Source organism: Marmota monax, unplaced genomic scaffold (assembly GCF_021218885.2).
Source record: "Marmota monax isolate L192 unplaced genomic scaffold, Marmota_monax_Labrador192_F-V1.1 WCK01_AAM20220418_F8-fsc00449, whole genome shotgun sequence".
Lineage (NCBI taxonomy): Eukaryota > Metazoa > Chordata > Mammalia > Rodentia > Sciuridae > Marmota > Marmota monax.
In genome coordinates, this window is record NW_026695239.1 from 349,788 (window position 1) to 368,813 (window position 19,026).

A 19,026-nucleotide genomic window follows, 5' to 3' on the forward strand; every position below is an offset into this window, starting at 1 on the left:
TCATTTAAAAATAAATTTTAAATTTTAAAATAAAAATTTCTGATTGTGGAATGTGATAGACACCATCATCCACAGTACATGTATGAAGACATGAATTGGTGTCAACACCTTTATATACAACCAAAGAGGAAAAATTGTGCTACATACATGTAATAAGGATTATAATGCATTCCGTTGTCATTGATTCTTTTTAAATCAATAAAAAAACAAACCAGAAAATTTCTACTTATTTCATCCTTTATGGATCTTGTGATTGTGGCTTTAGGGAGCCAATAAATAATACCCCTCTCTTCCCTTGTCCCTACCCAAATAGATGCATGCATATAACAGACATCACACATGGACTTCATTATTGACAAAAGCTAGAATGTAGGATTTGGCTTAAATTTCCAAACTTGATAAATTTTCAAACATTTTACCCTGTATGAAATTTACCCAGACAGTGTTGGACAACTCTTTGCCACTCCTGCAGAGACACTCAGTTTCTATTTCAATCAGTACTTATTAAGTGAATACTTGGGGCCAGATACTGTTATGTCTGAGGATTCAACAGTGAGCAAATCAAAATACCTGCACTCAAGGAGTTTACATTGTAATTGATAGGGAGAAAACATTTTAAAAATTAGACACCACAGCACACATATTAACGGACAAGATTCACAACCTGTCAATTCCAAATGCTGGCAAGGAAATGTAACAATAGGAACACTTTGATTCATGGCTGGTCAAATGCAAAATGATAGCCACTTTGGAAGAGAGTTCTCAGTATAGTCTTAACACCCAAGTCAACAAGAGTGTTCCTAGGTGTTAACACAAATGAACAGAAAACATGTCCACACAAAACCCTCCACAAGAGGCCAAATAAAACTTCATTCATAAGTGTCAAACATTTTTTCAATCAACATGTTTAGCCCGCGACCCGCACAGCCTTCATGAAAGAAGGTTCCAGATGTGAGAAACCACTAGGGAGTTTTCAATTAGAGACATGACTCTAATTACCTTTAAACCAGCTCCAGGAAAACTCCTCCTAGCTCCAGCCTCCAGCCACCTATGTGGTAGCAAGATTTACTGAAGAGGCTAGGGAGACAGAGAGAACATGCCAGAGAGTGGACTTTTATTGGGGAACAAAAAATTCTAGGGAAAATCCCATCCAATGAAGATTAAGGGGGGCAGCATCCCAAGGTCAGGGGCAACGATTGGGTCTTCAGGGTAATGGCCAAACACACCTCTGCACGGACAAACCCTCGGACCTGGAGAAGGGTGGGGAAAGCTCTGACAAAGCTGTGCCTAAGCGCCTCTCGCCCAGCCAGAGAGGTAACTCAAATCACGTGCGAGGATGGACTCCCACAAACATGTACTTCAATGGATGAATAAACTGTGGTAGAATATTTTCTGCAATAAAAAGAAATATCAACAGGCCATAAAATAAAATGGAGGAATCTTAAATGCACATCACTAACAGTAAGAGGACTTCAGAAAAAAATCTGTGTAGAATCCAAATTATGACAATCTGTAAAAGACAAAAGCATAACAGTAAATACAAGGAGTTGTCAGGAAGAAAAGGATAGTAACTGAAACAGAGAAATTTTAGGGCACTAATACTATTCTTTATAATACTCTGGTGTGAGTACATTCCATTCCTGAGCACATTTCTAAGAAAAAAAATGCAGAGTTACACAGAAAGCCATGTAAAAGAAGAAGCTTTATTCATAATAGATAAGATATTAAAAATAATTCAAAGCTTACCCAACAGCAATTCAGATAAATAGATCATGCTAGAGAACATGTTACAATGAAACACAACTCCATAAAAAAATTGAATCTACCAATGAAAAAATACAAAAAACTTAGGAGAATCCTACAAACATATTGAGATAAGGAAAGTAAAAAGAAAAAGCAAACTTTGTTATCTGCTTTATATGGAATTTGAAAAGCAGTAATCAGAACATTGCATTCATACTGTTAGGACAGGGAGCATTGGGAAATGCTAGAAATCTTTATTGTAGATAATCATGGTGGTTACAGGTTTGCATACACTTGACAAAATCATGGAACTATACTCAGAAAGTGTGTGCCTTGTACTTATGTAAACTATACCTCAATAAAATCTAGTCACTAAAAGTAATGTATTTTCTTAATCCATCAGGATTCAATCTGACAAATAATTAGAAATTTATTAGCCTTCACAATAAAACCTCATAGTAGGCTATGCTGTGAAAATAGTCCATTTAGTGACTCACAAAGAACTTAAATAACCAAATTCTTCCCATGGCTCGACTCTGCCATCCATGGTGTTTCTATCATTTGAAGACTACTTCCCCTCATGGTAACAGTATGACTGTCAGTTGTGAACAGGACCTTTCATGTTCATTAAGAGAGGGAGATTCACTCCCTGATTCCTCTGAGAAGAGGAAGAAGCAATTTCTTAGCAGGACTAACAATTCGTGCTATTCCTAAACCAATCACTAGTATGATTGTGTTGTTGACTTGGATTAATCCATATTGACTCACAGCATCCCAAGTCACACGAGCTTCAAGAAGGAAAGTGTGACTTTAAATAATATTGAGATATTATTTTCGAGGGAGAGAAGGGATGAATAGACAGCAAACATGAACCACAATCCTCAAAGCTGGTTCCTCATTTTAAAAATTCCATTTACAACATTTTTAACTACTCCAAAGCATTTCATCCAAAATTTTATTACACAATATTTCATCAAAACTTTACACTGAACAATTGCTTTAATACAGCTGAACTGTGCCTCATTATTTCTTCTGTCCTTGAATCACTGAACTCATTCCCAACAAGTGTGCACTACTGATGATTTCCATGTAGGAAAAGAAAGGACTTCTAATCTGTTTTAGTCACCTTTTTTGCAACTGTGACCAAAATAAATGAGAAAAGTATTTTAGAAGAGAAAATTTTCATCTGGGGCTCATGCTTTCAAAGGTCTCAGTCCATAGATGGCCAGCTCCCATTGCTCTGGGCCTGAAGTGAAATAGACCATCAGAGCAGAAAGGTGTAGAGGAGAACAGTGGCTCAGGACATGCCCACCAGGAAGCAGAGAGGGAGAAAAAAAAAACAGAATCCTCCCACCATAACCAAATACCCACCTCAAAGGTACACTCTCAGTGACTCACCTCTTTCAGCCACACCCTACATGCCTACACTTAAAATTTATTTAGTCCCTATCAGGGGATTAATGCACTGATTGGGTGAAGGTTCTCATATCCCATCATGTCAACTCCAAACTTTCTTTCATTGTCACACACATAAACTTTTGGGAGATACCTCATATCTAATCTTTAACATAATCCATGTTTCATTATTAAAATCATCTGAATAAAATTTACATCCAAAGGGATCTACAGGGTTGTCAGTTGTAGCAAATCTCCGCCTTAAGAAAATTCAGCCAGCTTCAACATTATCATTTCTACAAACTGATAGATGCTTGAAAGTAAAAGTATTCTCCCCAGTACTGAACATTCTACCCAAAATCTTAGTGGCTTAAAACCATAACTGCTGTATTACTTCTTACAATCCTTTTCAGTAATTAGCACTTAGTAGGATGGTTTCTGATTCTATATCACTCTTTAAACACAAACCTCACATAAAACCTGTTCACACACATTGATGTAAAGATGCTCTAGAGAAAAATAAATAAAAGACACAGAAACACACTCATACAACACAAGGTAGAGTGAAGAGAAGAGTTCCAGCATTGGCTACACACAGGATAAGATATTTCACTCCTTTTCAATTACTCTCTTTATTGAGACAGTCAAAGGCATTTTGAGTAAAATGTATCTTTTGAAAATTCTGTACCATCATTATGGTACAGAAATAATATGGAGTAAATTCATTGTACATTAAGTAAAAGTCCCCCACAATTATTTTATTAGGAGCTCTGTAGGAAGCAAACTGATGAATTCCATATGCAACACTAACATTTCCTCAAAAGTGGAATAGTTGACCACATACCTAAAAGTCTATGGAATGTCTTTCATAAAGAAGAACTTATGAGCTAGCTCTAGAATAATGAATGCTAATCCAAACACATGTCCATTAAAAGTGTTGATTCATATGTAGATCTTCATCATTTCACAAACTGATCATTGATGATCTTTACAAAGTATATCACTCCAGCCCCATTGCAATGATGGAAGACGATGATTTACTATAACACAATGCTCTTCACTATGACTTGGCTCACCTAGATGCCAGAATCTGAAACAGAGAAAAAGGATGAAGTGATTCTTCCAAGACTGCTTTTAAAGGGGATAAAGTTAGTTATGGGGTCAGAAGCTGTGGTGGAATTTTGTGGAATTCAGGGTCAGATATGCCCACACCAACCCTTCCCAATTCTCATGCAGTTTCTCCTCCACCCACACCTCTGGCATTTATTTTGAAAATGGTGCCCTCATCACTCACATTTTCTCATACCTTATTGCACTAAACACTGGGCCATGGGCTCTACTCTAAACATAGGACCTGTTGCCAGGAGACTGTCAATCCATGGGCCTTTCTTGTATGATGAAGAGAAGTCACCATGGTCCCATGTGTCAATATATGCTTTTTTCCACATTTTAATGGGATGATTTTGAAATCTGAAGAACTCGTAAAATCTCTAGATCTTCTACTTATTCCTATTTTCTAGGTCAAATAATTTAATTTTTTAGATTCTCAGTTTGCCCATCTAAAAACTGGACCATAGTAACAGCACTATATATTTCACAAAGAAGATATAAGGATCAAAGGTGGGAGTATACTAATGTATTTAAATGTCTTTAAAGATTACATAAATATGAGATATTGTAATCGTATCAAAGAAAGAATTTTTGCTTTATGAGAAATATTAAATCATGATAATCCATAATGATCTTTAAAAACATGAATTTTTATTACAGAGAATCAATAGAGTTTTTAAAAGCAAAGTAGAATCCACCTGGTTCTAAAGAATATTGTTGGGTGACCTTAGCTGAACTATCTATACTCTCCAAACTCAATTTCCTCAGTTCTATAATAGGAAAAATAATGTGTGCCTCCTAGGGTTCTGTGATAATTTAATGAGGTAATAAAATTGATTAACTATGTGTGCAATAGGACAAGAGTGAACTTTTTAAATTTCAGAACTGATGCTGGAACACTCTAAACTTCCTGCATGACCCAGGACCCAGGATTCCTTTATCTAATTCTGTACTCATGTGGCACTTTGGTTGTATGGGATCTGATCAACCCATTGCCAGTGTCCTTGACCCTCTGGATCTGATAGCCCCATAAAATAAGCAGCGTTTTTATCCATATTCTGAGTCAGGAAATCCTAAAAGAAAAGGAAAAGAAAAGAAGTCATAGACTTTAGATACTCAGCTTGAACTGAGGTTGTTTTTTTTTTTTAATTTGCCAAATCATGCTAGATACTGGTGTTAATAAAACAGAATGAACTCCACTCGCATGTGTAAATAAAATTCACCAATAAAAATATTTTTAAAGAATTTTGGTGATTTATTTCTTCTTTCTTGTTTGAATTGTAAAATCTATCAGGTAACATGATAATTTGATACATATACACAGTGTATAATGATAAAATTGGTAGAGTTCACATTTCCATCTTCTTTACATATTTTTAAAGATTTTACTAACAACTAATAATTATACTTATTTAAAGGTACAGTGTGATTTTTCAACTGAACTCTTTATGGTCATACAGAAATGAAAACAAAAGGAGATGGTTCAGGAATGACCAGATGGAGAGGGGACCTCAGAACTGTAGATCTTTGAGCACAACAGGATAAAAGATATAATCTGTGATTTTATTTTTATCTTAATTTTATTAAATATGGAAGCAATTCTTACCTACAATCATAATGAACTCTCATCTCAAATTCAACTTCCCTCTTTTCTTCACTGAGAAAATATTCTTCAAGGTTGCACATGAGAAAATTCTTAAGAAATTAATCAATTTACTTTCATTATATCATGGATTTTTTCTTTCCTTTTGGTACCCAAAATTGAACCCAGGAGTGCTTAACCAATGAGCCACATCCCTACCATTTCTTTTTTTTTAATATTTATTTTTTAGTTTTAGATGGACATGATATCTTTATTTTATTTTTATATGGTTCTCAGGATTGAACCCAGGGCCTCACACATGCTAATCGAGCACTCTACCGTTGAGCCAGAACCCCAGTCCCCAAGCACAATTCCCTATATTTCAATTAGGGACAGGGTCTTGATAAATTGCCTAGCAAGCTACATTGTGGAGGATTGCTTTGAACGTGAGATCCTCCTGCCTCAGCCTCCCAAGCCCATGGGATTACAAGCATGTACCACAACAACCAGCATTTCATAAATTCTTAAAATTTCATTCTGATTGCTGATTGTGAGTCTCTTGATTTAACTTTGCCCATTGAAGTTAATTCTCCTTTCTGTTAAGAAGTTGATCATTCAGAAAACAGTTATATATTGAAATAACCAACTTCTATTTTAGGCAGAAATATTTTCATCCTTTCACTAAACCCCCAGGTCTTAAGTGTTGAATGCCACAATATCCCTGGTGGTAGGTTAGTTACACTGAAGAAGATACAAGGTGTGGAATGGGAAGGTTGAGGGAGCCTTTCCTGTCTTTCTTCTGGAAAGTCTTCTGCCACAGCATCAATATCCCTTCTTAGCAAAGACAAGTACAAAAGTCAGACAGGTTCATGACTCCATTGTGCCTTAGAAAGTACCTGGTCTTCCTTGCTGTTGATCACCACCAGGTGAGCCTCCATTCTAGAGCAGTTCTCCTGTCTCTCCTTCCAAGATTTTGCATCAGTAGAAAAAAAGTAGCAACTGGAACTAAATGACTTCCAATTCTGCGGGCAACAGCTCCAGACTTTTCCTTTGTAGGCAAGAAGGGCAAGTATGTGTGTTATATGAAAGTGCTTTTTAAATGCTTCTATTATTAAATTTACATACCAAGAGAAACAGCATGAAAGCTGCAGATCCCATATTCACTCAGATATAACAAGGAGACCTCTTTCCTCAGGTGCCAAGGAGCCAAGTTGCTTCAAGCAGGCAATAATGTGTCAAGACCCCTTCACCTGCTGAACTGGTATCAGGAAAACAAAAAAACAAACAAACAAAAAAAGCAGCTAAAATATTAATGTTTAAATAAAACCTAAACCCCAAAATCTCAAAATAGAAATATCCAGGTTTCAACAAAAACAAAATAATCATACCAAGGACCAGGACGTTCTCAATTTTAGTAAAAAAATTATAATCAATAGCTGCAAAAAAAAAAAAGAAGAAACAAAAATGTTACAATTATCTGACAAAGATTTTAAAGCAACAATGATAAAAAATGCTTCAACAAGAAGATACAAACAATCTTGAAACAAAGGAAAAGCCCTAAGTAACTTAGAGAAGCCCTGTGTCAAATTTTAAAAAAATAAAACAAAAGAAGGGGGGGAGATGGAATGTGGCTCAGGGGTTTGGCAGCCCAAAGTTCAACCTCTGGTACCCAACACAAACCACATTCCACCAAAGGAATGCTGACTCATACTGGCAATGAGTGGGAGGGGGAGAGCATAGGAGTAATGAAGGAACTTTAGTTAGGACAAAGGGAGGGGGGGGGAAGGAAAGGGGCAGAGGGGTACGAATGATGGTGGAATGAGTTAGACATCATTACCCTAAATACAAGAATGGTGAGACAATACTTTATATGCAATCAGTGACTTGAAAAATTGTGCTCTCTTGGTGTAATATGAAACGAATTGCATTCTGCCATCATGCATAACAAACTATGATGAATAAATAATTTAATTAAAAAAGAAAAAAACAAAAAAGTAGACTCAACAAAAAACAGAAGATGTAAAAAATGGAAATTTTATCACTGAAAAATATAATAACATTTTAAAAGCTTAGCAGACATTCTTCGGCCTCCATCTGCCACTCCTTCCTGAGTCTTCAGGAAGTTACCCAGATCAAATTTTGGACTTATCAAGCCCCCACATTTCCATGAGTCAAGTTCTTAAAATAAATATCCATGTTCATATTTCTTTTGTTCTTCTGGAGAGTGCTAACATAATACACCACCCTAATAAACGGGAGCATGACTCCTCCATCATAAAACATTAGCTGCACGTAGCAACCTCCTTATGAACTGTATAGTGTGGGAATAGGAGAGGGAAAAGTAGCTTCACAATGAGAAACATGACAAACACCACCTCAGGTGATCAAGTTCAGCATCAATAGTCAACATTCACTTTGATAATATATACCTGGAACTAATGTGATGAATAGCATTTTATATCTGTGACCTTCCTCCCAAAAACAAATAATCCACCTATAATCAGAAGAAAAACTTCAAATTTTAACACAGAGACAACTAATAATATACAGAATGGTATTCCCCTAAATTTTCAGAGTCATCTAACAAGAAAGATCTGAAGAAATATCAAGGCAAAGAGGAAACTAAAGAGATATGACAAACAAATGGAATGTGGAGGACTGCACAGGATTATAGTATAGAAAAAGAATGAGTTAAAAATTGGGAAAATCAAGAATGTTGGGCTAGGGAAATGGCTCAGTGATAGAGATATGCCTAGCCTGTGTGAAAAACTGATTTCAATTCCTAGTACCAAAGGGAAGAAAATTATGAATATTGGTTCATTTGTTGTAACAAATGTCCTTACTTAGGAATAGGATAATAATAATGGGCACTGTGTGTGCAAGGTAGGCCTAAAATACAATCTTTTAACGTTATCTGCTCAATTTTTGTCAATTTAAAAATGTTTTAAAACACCCTATTTAAAGGTTAAAAAATTCACATTCACAATAATATATTCATCTTCATTTTTATCAATTTTTTTGACATGTGAGAAAAACACTACCCTTGCAGAAACCTCAGAAAGAAGAACAGTCTAAAGAAATACAGTAACAATATATCCTTTTTCCAAATCCAGCTTCACATGAACAACTTTAAATATCCATATAAGAATGTGAGATTCTGGGCTGGGACTATAGCTCAGTGGTACAACACCTGCCTCATATATGTGAGGCACTGGGTTTGATCATCCAGCACCACATAGAAATAAATAAATGAATAATAAATAATAAATAAAGAATGTTAGATTCTACGATTCTACGCTTGTAGCTTAGAATGACCAGGAGACTCCACTACTTAGTGTGTTCTACCTGGAAATCATAAAGACTGATTTGGGACTCTTACATACTACAATCAGCAACTGAATTCTAGGCACATGAAATTTTACCTTCCATGGTTGAATTGATTCTTACACACTTCAAATTTGTGTGAATCATTTCTTTTATAAATCTTTTATAATTTTTGTCTTCAAGCAGCTGAGAATTTTTTTGAAAGAAACCTGGAAAATAGAATAAAACCGATCAATTTTTGGTAGCATTAGATCATTGCTGTTTACATTGCTTTCTTGCATTCTATGGACAAAATCTACACATGTCCAATTACCCAATTGGACAGAGCCTGACAGAAAAAGTTTCCCCATGACCCCTCAGTCAATGGAATCCTAATTCTACTGCTTTGGAAATATTAGGTACCCCCAGGAATAGCTGAAAGAGGAGGAGTTGGAAGAAGATGTGAAAGTTCCATCATAATGGGATCTGAAGGATGTTATCCATAGTCTCCTTCCAGAGGTAACCCAAGATGCAAACAAAGGCTAAATTTTGTGGGATGGGAGTGGAAGTTATTTAAGGAAATACACAACCTGGGACTTTGAGGGAAGGAAGAAATTGCTAATTTTAACCAATTCTGGGTGATCTTAAATATTGATCAAGAGAACATTGCTCTTCATCTCTTTTGTGTGTCTCTCCCAATTTAGAACTCACTCATCCCCACCTCTAGAAATTGGATTTTCTAAAATGCAGTAATATCTCAGTATCACAGCACTTGCCTAGAAAATACAAGGCCCTGGGTTAATAAACACTACTGCAAGAAATTAAATTTCCTGTTTTTCTATAATCCCCTATTTATTCCTTGACCCACTTCATTCAGGTTTGGCTTCCATCATTTCATTAAAATCATCCTTGAAATGGATCATCAGTAATTTTCTAGGACCATTTATTAGTCATTTTCTAATGGCCTTCTTGTAATCTTTAACCCAGGTCTTCCACCTTAGCTCTTAGTACACTGTTCTCTCCTGTTCCTGCCTCACCTTTCTTACTGCTGCTTCTTATCTTCTTCCTTCTGCTCTCTTCCTCCATTCACGTTAAAAAAATGTAGCATGTCCAAGAGTTCTTTCCTAATCCCTACTTCTTGTTTAAAATCCTCTTCTGGAGTGATAGCATATATTCCCATGTAGGACTTGCTATCATTATGTAAATGACTTCCAAAATTCCAGACCTCTCTCTCCTAAAATCCAGGAAAATATGCCTCCCACAGGACATGTACATTCTGGGTTAACACATTGTGCCCAAAACGTAAATAATCATCTCTCAAACCAAACCTCCACACGAGTGTATAACCAGCCAGGAGGTACCATCTCTTTAACTACTGGGGTTTGCAGAAGTCTAAAGAAGCCCAGACTCGAGGACCCTCATCACCCTCAGGGAGCCCAAGGTAACACTCCAGATAGCCAGTAAGTTTATAACTTTCCCTGTGGACACAGGGGCTACACATTCTGTCTTACTTGCCCACTCTGGGCCTCTGTTTCCATCCCAGGTTTCAGTTATGGGGATTGGTAGAAAACCCTCCTTCCCAAACCAAACTGCTAAGCTGGCCTGTGCCCTGGAGGAACATCCTTTCACACACTATTTTATGGTCATTCCATCCTATCCAGTTCCTCTCCTAGGCATAGATGTTCTCCAATTATTAGAAGCCACCCTCCAACAACAACCCAAAAATACTACCACCCATCTTCTTCTATCTCTAACTCTTATTCTCTCTAATAACCCAACAGTACCTACCATGCTGTTGCCTCCTGACCTCGTTGATCTGGGACACCTCCAAGCTGGTCATAGCTTCCCACTGCAAGCCAGTCCATATCCAACTGAAACCTCAAACTAAATTTCCTTTGAATCCCAAGTTTCCCATCTCCAAAACCCATAGGGAGGGGATTAAAACTATCATACTGGTTACTTGCCCAGGGACTCCTCATCCTTACTGACTCGCCCTGCAACACTCCCATATTGCCAGTACACAATCCCTCAGGAGCCTATCACTTAGACCAGGACCTTTACCTAATTAATGAGGCAGTTATTCCCATTAACCCAGTGGTTCCCAACCCTTTCTCATTTTACGGTCCTGGATCTTAGAGACACCTTCTTTACAGTGCCTGTCATCTTGACTCTTATTATCTCTTTGCCTTTTCATGGGAAGATTCCACATGTATCCTTTAGGTCTCAACAGCTGACATGGACAGTTCTACCCCAAGGCTTCAGGGACAGTCCCCACCTCTTTGGGCAAGGCTTGGCACAGGATCTAACCACTTGTGACTTGCAGGATAGCACTCTCTTACAGTATGTGGATGACCTTCTCCCATGCAGTTCATCCCTCAAGACTTCCCAAACTCACGCTGCTCAGCTCCTCAATTTCCTAGGGTCCCAGGGATATTGGAACTCTCCAGCCAAAGCCCAGCTTACTACCTCTTCAGTCACCAATTAGGTATACTCCTCACTCCAACCTCTAGAAGCCTGACAACAGACAAAATTCAAGCGCTCCGTGACCTACAGCCACCCAAAACAGCAGACTACATTCTCTCCTTCCTGGGTCTGGCTAGCTTTTTCAGGCAGTGCTCCACAACTTTGCATGTCCTGTCAAGCCCTTATACCAGACAGTTAAGGACACCCCCTCATGAGTCCCTCACCTCCCCTAACCCAGTAGCCAACTCCTTTTACAACTCAGGGATGCTCTCACATCTTCCCCACTTTATCTCTTCCTAACCCTAACCATCCTTTCCTCCATACACATAAAAGACAGGGTATCAACACAGGCCTCCTCACTCAACCAACTTGACCTTCCTATAAGCCAGTGGCATACCTGTCCAAGCAGCTTGATGCTACGGTTCATGGATGGCTACCATGCCTTTGAGCATGGGCAGCAGCTGCAGAACTAACTAAGAAAGTCCCAAAACTTACCTTGCTCCAACCAATAACTGTATTCTCCACCCATTGACTACAGGACCTCTTAAATCAAAATCTCTTCCCCTCTGAGCCCTTCATGAATTCAAGAATTCCACCTTCTCTTTATAGAAAACTCCACCATTACCCTCTGTTCTTCATCTTCCCTCAATCCTGCCACACTCCCCCCCCATCCCCACCCTCTTTAAATGCTAACCATTCCTGTCCTAAGGTGCTAGAGGACTGCGATCACCCCATGAGGACTTCTTTGGTTACCCAATTTCCTCATCTGACTTAACCATTTTTGTGGACAGCAGTTCTGTAATGGGTTGTGACAAACAATGTAAAGATGCATATGCAGTATGTCACCACTGCCTTAGTTCTAGAAGCTGACTGCCTCTCTGAAGGGACCACATTCCAAAAGGCTGAATTTTTTGCACTTATCAGAGCTCTCACTCTATCCAAAGACAAACAGGTTAACATATACACGGACTCCAAACATGCTTTCCTAATTGCTCATTCATATTCGGCTATTTGGAAGGAACGTGGATTCTTGACCACAAAGGGATCACCAGTGGTCAATGCCAATCTGATTTCCAAACTTGTAGAGGCACTGCAACTGCCATCATAAGTGGCCATCATACACTGCAGAGGACATCAAATTTCCTCTGATCCTATAGCTATAGGCAACAACGAAGCAGACTCCATAGCACGAGAACTAACGGAAAAATTCTCAGCAGCCCCTACCCTATTTATATCCCCCACAATTAAACTTAACTATTCCCCATAAGAATTACAGGACCTAATAACCCAAGGTGGCCATTTCGGGGAGGATGGCCAGATCTTCCTGGGGGATCAAATTGCCCTCCCTAAACAGCAAGCTTACAGTTTATTGATGGACATTCATAACTCTCTTCAAATTGGCCCCAAATCCCTTTTCCAGTTTTTACAACCACTCTTTTACTCCCTAGGAATGAGAACTACTCTCCAGCAGGTCCACTCCACTTGTTCTGTCTGCTCTACAGTATCCCACAAGGGGGCATCAAACCTAAACTCCCCACACATCAGATGAGGGGTCACCAGCCAGGCGAAGACTGGCAGCTCAACTTCACTCACATATCTAGGCACTAAAAGCTTCACTACCTACTTACTTTGCTTGATACTTCTTCAGGTTGGATAGAAGACTTCCTATCTCCAGGGAAACAACTGACACCATCACCTCCATCCTCACTGAGCAGATCATTCCCAGGTTCAGACTTCCTAACTCCATTCAGTCAGACAATGGTCCAGCCTTCACTTCTCAGGTTGTTCAACTAGTCTCCAAAGGCCTCAACACCACTTGGAGGATCCACATCCCCTACCATCCCCAATCCTCAGGTAAGTTTTAGAGGGCTAATGGCATTCTCAAGGATCATCTCACTAAACATCTCACTAAACTTGCTATTGAACTCAGGCTTTCCTGGCCCAATTTCCTGCCATTAGCCCTCACCCAAATTCAGGCAGCCCCTAGAGCCCCCTCAGGCTTTAGCCCCTTTGAGATACTCTATGGGCACCCTTTCTTAATCAACCAAAGCTTTCCAATCACTCTTAGTCCCCTTGTGTTCTACCTGCCATATCTCACACTTCTACACAAACTCCTAAGGGAATGTGCAGATTGATATCTTCCTGCACCATCCATTGCCTCAATCCCAGTGCAACCACAAACTAAATTGGACCCTCTTCAACCAGGTGATGCAGTCTTACTTTGGGAACTGTGTCCTTAATCATTGGAATCTTGCTAGACAAAACCCCATACAGTCATACTTACTATGCCAATGGCAGCCAAGCTTTTGGGCCATTCCCCCTGATATCATGTCTCCTGCCTTAAAAAGACACATGTTCCAAATGTCCAGTCCTAGACTTCCACCATGCTGGGGCCCACCAAGCTCAAGATTTCTCATCAACCCTCTTCTTCTTTTACTAATCATTACTCTCTCACAAATTTCTATCCCAACCCAGAGATGGTGCTTCTACATCCAAGCAACATGGCACCAGGATGGCACCATGCACTCTCAGTTTATGGGTCAAGGTAATTGCCTTTCCACTGGTTGCAATCAGGTGGTCACCCTTATCATTACTGGATTCAACCAAGCCACCTCGTCCCACATACGTGCAGCAATGCTGTACTTCATATCAGACCAAACTAGGAATCTTATAAGCGCCGGCCTAACATCTATGGTGGGTGCCCTTATAATTCATGCAAGACACACTTTGTAGATAAGCCTTGTTATGAAAAATGAGCATACACAAAATTAACTATTTGGGACCCATGGGACATGAAATGAGCATCTGGTGTTCATAAATTTTATTCGTGGGGTTTTGCCAAGCTCCCCTCAGCCTCTATCAGAATCTGGAGAACTTATGTACAAGTGTCCCCTCAAATTCACATAACCATCCAGGAGCAAGAGAAAGGTGGATGGATGCAGTTGCCCATCCTAAAGATGACCGTTTTTCATGGATGGCCCTAGTACATCAGGGCCTTCAGCTTCTCAATTTATCCAAATTTAATAACATTTCAGACTGTTTCCTCTGCACAGGTTTGTATCATACTCCTTTAACTGTGATTCCCATTAATCTTCCTCTCAATACCTCAACCAACCCCCAAGAATCCCCTTCTCCAGCCTTTCAGGAAGTACCCCTTTTTCATAACTCATCAGGGAATTTCTCTTGCTGCTACATTTCCTCTGGTTCAGTACCCTGTGACCAGATCATTTGAATCTCTTCCCCAACTTTTTCTCCTCTGGAGGTTCTTTTTCAGGTGCAATGGTACCCTAACAAAAAATTAATATGGCTTGTTACTACTTCCCTTTCCAGAGCAAGATGAGCCATCATTCTACCAGTAGTAGTTGAACTCTCCCTGGCCTTCTCACTTGCTGCCTCCAGACTGGGGGCAGGAGGACTTGGTTATGCAGCAACCACTACTCAGAAGCTTGAACAACAACTTTGGGAAGTGGTAGAGGCATCCATCGCCTCTTTCACTTCCCTGAAAAGGCAAATAACATCGATTGCCCTAGTTTCGCTAGAGAACCATCAAGCCCTGGATCTCCTGACAGCAGACAAAGGAGGAACCTGTCTATTCCTGAAAGAAGAATGCTGCTACTACATCAATGAAACTAGATTGGTCAAAAAGAATGTCAACATCCTCCATTTTGGGGGTGAAAAGCTTAAACAGCAACAATCAAATGACCAGGCTGGCTAAACTCAACCCTCATTATGTGGCTGACTCCCATTCTCACTCCTATATTAGTAATTGGACTTCTATGAATAATTACTACCTCCCTATTCAGGTTTACCTGTAAGCGCAGGGGTGAAATTGCCAGAGTGACCTACAACCAGATGCTCCTTCATGCCCACGATTGCCTCCCTACCAAACCAAAACCCAAGCCATCCCTTTCTCCCCAGTACCCCTAGCAAAGAGGAAGTAGCCAGATGGAATTCGGCATCGTATATCATAAAAAAGCCTGGGATGTTAGGTTGATTTCAGGTGGCTAAGGAAACAAAGCACCAGGCAACCGAAGTGCATGAAAGAACAATCAAACAGGTGCCAACAGACAAGCAGTCATGGTGCCTCATAACCACCTGTCAATCAGCAGGCTCTCCTGACCAATCCTGGAAGGACATGGATCTCAGGCAAGATCCCCTGACCAACCCCAGGAAGACAAGGGATTCTAAAAACCTCCCTTTCCTGTCCCAAGCCCTCCCTACCTGCCCTGAGCCCAATAAAATTCCAATCCTGAGCCTAGGCGCATTTCTCCCAGACCCACTCTGTTGAACTCAAGGGTTTCTCCCAGGAATGAATCTCAATAAAGCCTTATTCTGCTGCTTTTAATCTGCCTCCTTTTGATCATCAGTGCCTGTCCTTACAAGTTGCATACTTCCAATATACAATGGCATAAATAAATGTTCCCATTCCAAAAAGGAGGAATAAGAATATAGAAGGAAAGGATGGAACCCAAACTCAGGCAGATATTAGTTTCTGTAACTCCATGTCCAGCACCTTGGTAATATTGTGGTGAGATGTAATCTTCAAAGAGCTTCTGCAGCACCACCTAAATGATCTTGCTGGTTGTCATCCACATTGTCTTTTTCTTAGGCTGACTCCATCTACAGCCAACAGCTTTCCTCAGCAGACATTCCACATTACTGGCATATCTTTATCCCTGGGATCTCCATTCCAGCTTTAGCTTCCCCTTTACAGCTTCATGCATGCCCTCTCGAGGGAATCCTGCAAAGATTCCAACACGGCTTCACTTTGAACCCTCAGGTCTTGCTTTGAAATCTCTGTGGAAACTTCCACGATCCTCTGGCTGCCATCAGCTGAACAGCTCTACTTTGCCATGCCCTTCCACCATGATGTTCTGCCTCACCTCAGAGCCAGAGTGATGGAGCTGACTCACCAAAGACTGGACTGCAAAATGTTGGTCCCAAAATAAGCTCTTTCCTCTAAGTTGTTCTTATCAGGTATTTTGGTCACAGTTATAAAAAGCTAACATCTTTCTCTTCTACTCTTTAATTTTCTCCCATAAAGCACAACAACTACTAATGTGAATATTTGAAATAATATGAAAATTAAAATAAGATAAAGTCAATTATGTTTATTATTTTTAAAAAACTTTATAAAATATCCAAAAGCACATATTTCTGCCATTGAGATTAACTATTGTTAATATTTTGGCCCATGTCTTTTCAGCAATTTTTGAAGTGTGTACAACATATATGAACATTTTTCCATTTCATTGACATACACATTTACTGATTCTGATTCACTATTTTCTTTTATACTGTATCATAAATGCTTTTTCAACATAATTTCTTACTAATATTTTTGTTATGGTTGCTCATTACTTCATTACATATTTAAATAATACTATGTCCAACTTATAATATGCTATACAAGATAAATCATTATGACCAACTTTCATGTTTTTACTATACAATCAACCTTTTAAGTCACTATTTCATGGTCAGAAAGCCTTTTCTCAACAGGGGGTATAGCTTCATGCTACAGCAAATTTGCCTAGGATATACAAAACCTGAAAATGATCACTACCAAAGGTGTGGGGGTCTTGCAGTAACTTCCATTAAGATAAAAGCACTAACAGGGCTGGGGATATAAGTCAGTTGGTAGCATGCACAACACCCTGGGTTCAAACCTAGCACTGCAAAAAAAAAAGATAAAAGCAGTAAATAAATAGAAAAAAATTTTAAATTATGTATATTGTCAGTGGTGAGGAGGAAAAACTCAATATTATATTCTTTCAGTTCTGGAAATATAGGTACACACATTTTTATATATTCCTATATGGAATGATATACAATAAAATTCAAAATCTGATTTTCTGTAAATGATAAGAGTGAAGAAAGTATTATGGATTTTTCCCCCACTTTGCAGCTCTAAAACACCTTCATTCCTATCTACAGGCAGCACAATCCTCAGACATTCCTGGGTGTCCCAGACATGAATACTTCAGAGAAACAGCAACAAAATTACCTCTGCCGTGCTTATCAACTGTCTCTTCATTCTTCACCTCAATTAATTAACATTGACCACTGGAAAATGATCTTTTACCTGCAGGAGAATTTGAGTTGATGCCTGAGGACTTCAGTTCATTTTTCAAACTCACTTCAGCATAATTTGTTCCCAAAGCCATCTTGAGAAGAAACCTTCTGCTTTTTTCAGAAATCCCATGCCATCTTTTCATTAAAACGTATTACAAATGAGATTCCAGCCTTAGAGCAAATTACTCTACCTAGATGAAAGCAGAAGTAATAAAAATACACATACCTATACACAATCACTGAGGTCTCATCTTCAAGACAACCAGAATGAGAATCACAGCCTTCAAACAGTAGATATAGATAAGTGTAACAAAAGTGGGAACTCAAAAGAAATAGGAAGGAAAGGCAAAGAGGAATCAGGCAATTAGAGAAGTCTTTCCTAAGAACTTCATTCCGTAAACTCACCAGGAAAACTGAAATTTGTGCTTCCACATGCAAACGTAACTTATTACCCAAACAACCTTCATGTCATCAGGTTTGACTGATCAGGCAGCTTATTTGTGCCACATTCTAAGGTGATTATTACACAAATCTCAGATGACAGCCTCCCTGTGTTCAGAGCCACCTTCCTTTAGCATGGTGGGGAATGAAAAGTCTGAAGGTGTCCTCTGTGCTCTCTGCTTTCCTTCCGGTTCACAATCAGCACCATCATCAACCTTCATTCATTTTGCTACTGGCCACCTTGAGATCTCCTGAAATCCTTAATAAAAGGGGATGCCACCTTTTATTCTTCCCTTATCTCTCCTTTTACCCCCCACATCACCTTAACAACATGCTCTGGAAGGTACATATGACTATACTAAACAGTAGGAAAAATTAAATGGAATCACGTGTAGAAGAGGATGAACTTAAACTGAGTGTCAAATCTGATTTATTTTTTTCAAAGGCCAAAATGAAAACAGTCCAAAAACTAAATCTTTCATGTGGGATCATTCTACAGAGCTGCTCTCAACCAACTCATGCCCGGGTTCTTTGCCTCAGTTCTCCCCAAATGACTTCCCTTCTTATAATAACCCTACCTAACTCTTTTTTTCTCTTATATCTACATTTTTTCTCTTATATCTCCTCTCGTATCTTTCCCTCTCTCTCACTTCTATATTTGTTTCTGCTGATTTACATATTTATTTTATATAAAAATATACTGAAATCACTAAATTCACAGTAATACCCCTAATTCTAATTCAATGCCTCAGATTTCATTTTCATTTTCTTAATTTCCACATTTCTTCCACACGTCAGTGACATAAAGAAATCTGTGTTCGTTATCTGTAACTTTTTACTTATTTGTTAAATCATTTGATTATACTCTGGATGTTACAAATCTCTCATCTTGTGCCATGATTCCCTAAGACACT

At 38.9% G+C, this 19,026-nt stretch overlaps 1 long non-coding RNA gene across 3 annotated transcripts; it reads right to left on the bottom strand.

Moving 5' to 3' along the window:
• Window positions 1–1,684: 1,684 nt before the first annotated feature.
• LOC124089812 (uncharacterized) lies at window positions 1,685–17,923 on the bottom strand. Of its 3 annotated transcripts, none has more exons than XR_006850871.2 (6): window positions 17,682–17,923; window positions 16,110–16,337; window positions 9,253–9,363; window positions 7,219–7,266; window positions 6,956–7,088; window positions 1,685–6,878 (listed from the first exon to the last, which is right to left on the bottom strand). It is a non-coding gene; the product is annotated as an uncharacterized LOC124089812 (long non-coding RNA). The 3 variants fall into 3 exon arrangements; XR_009226332.1 differs by having other exon boundaries at window positions 1,685–4,228; window positions 6,727–7,088; XR_006850870.2 differs by having other exon boundaries at window positions 1,685–7,088.
• Between the last annotated feature and the right edge of the window lie 1,103 nt (window positions 17,924–19,026).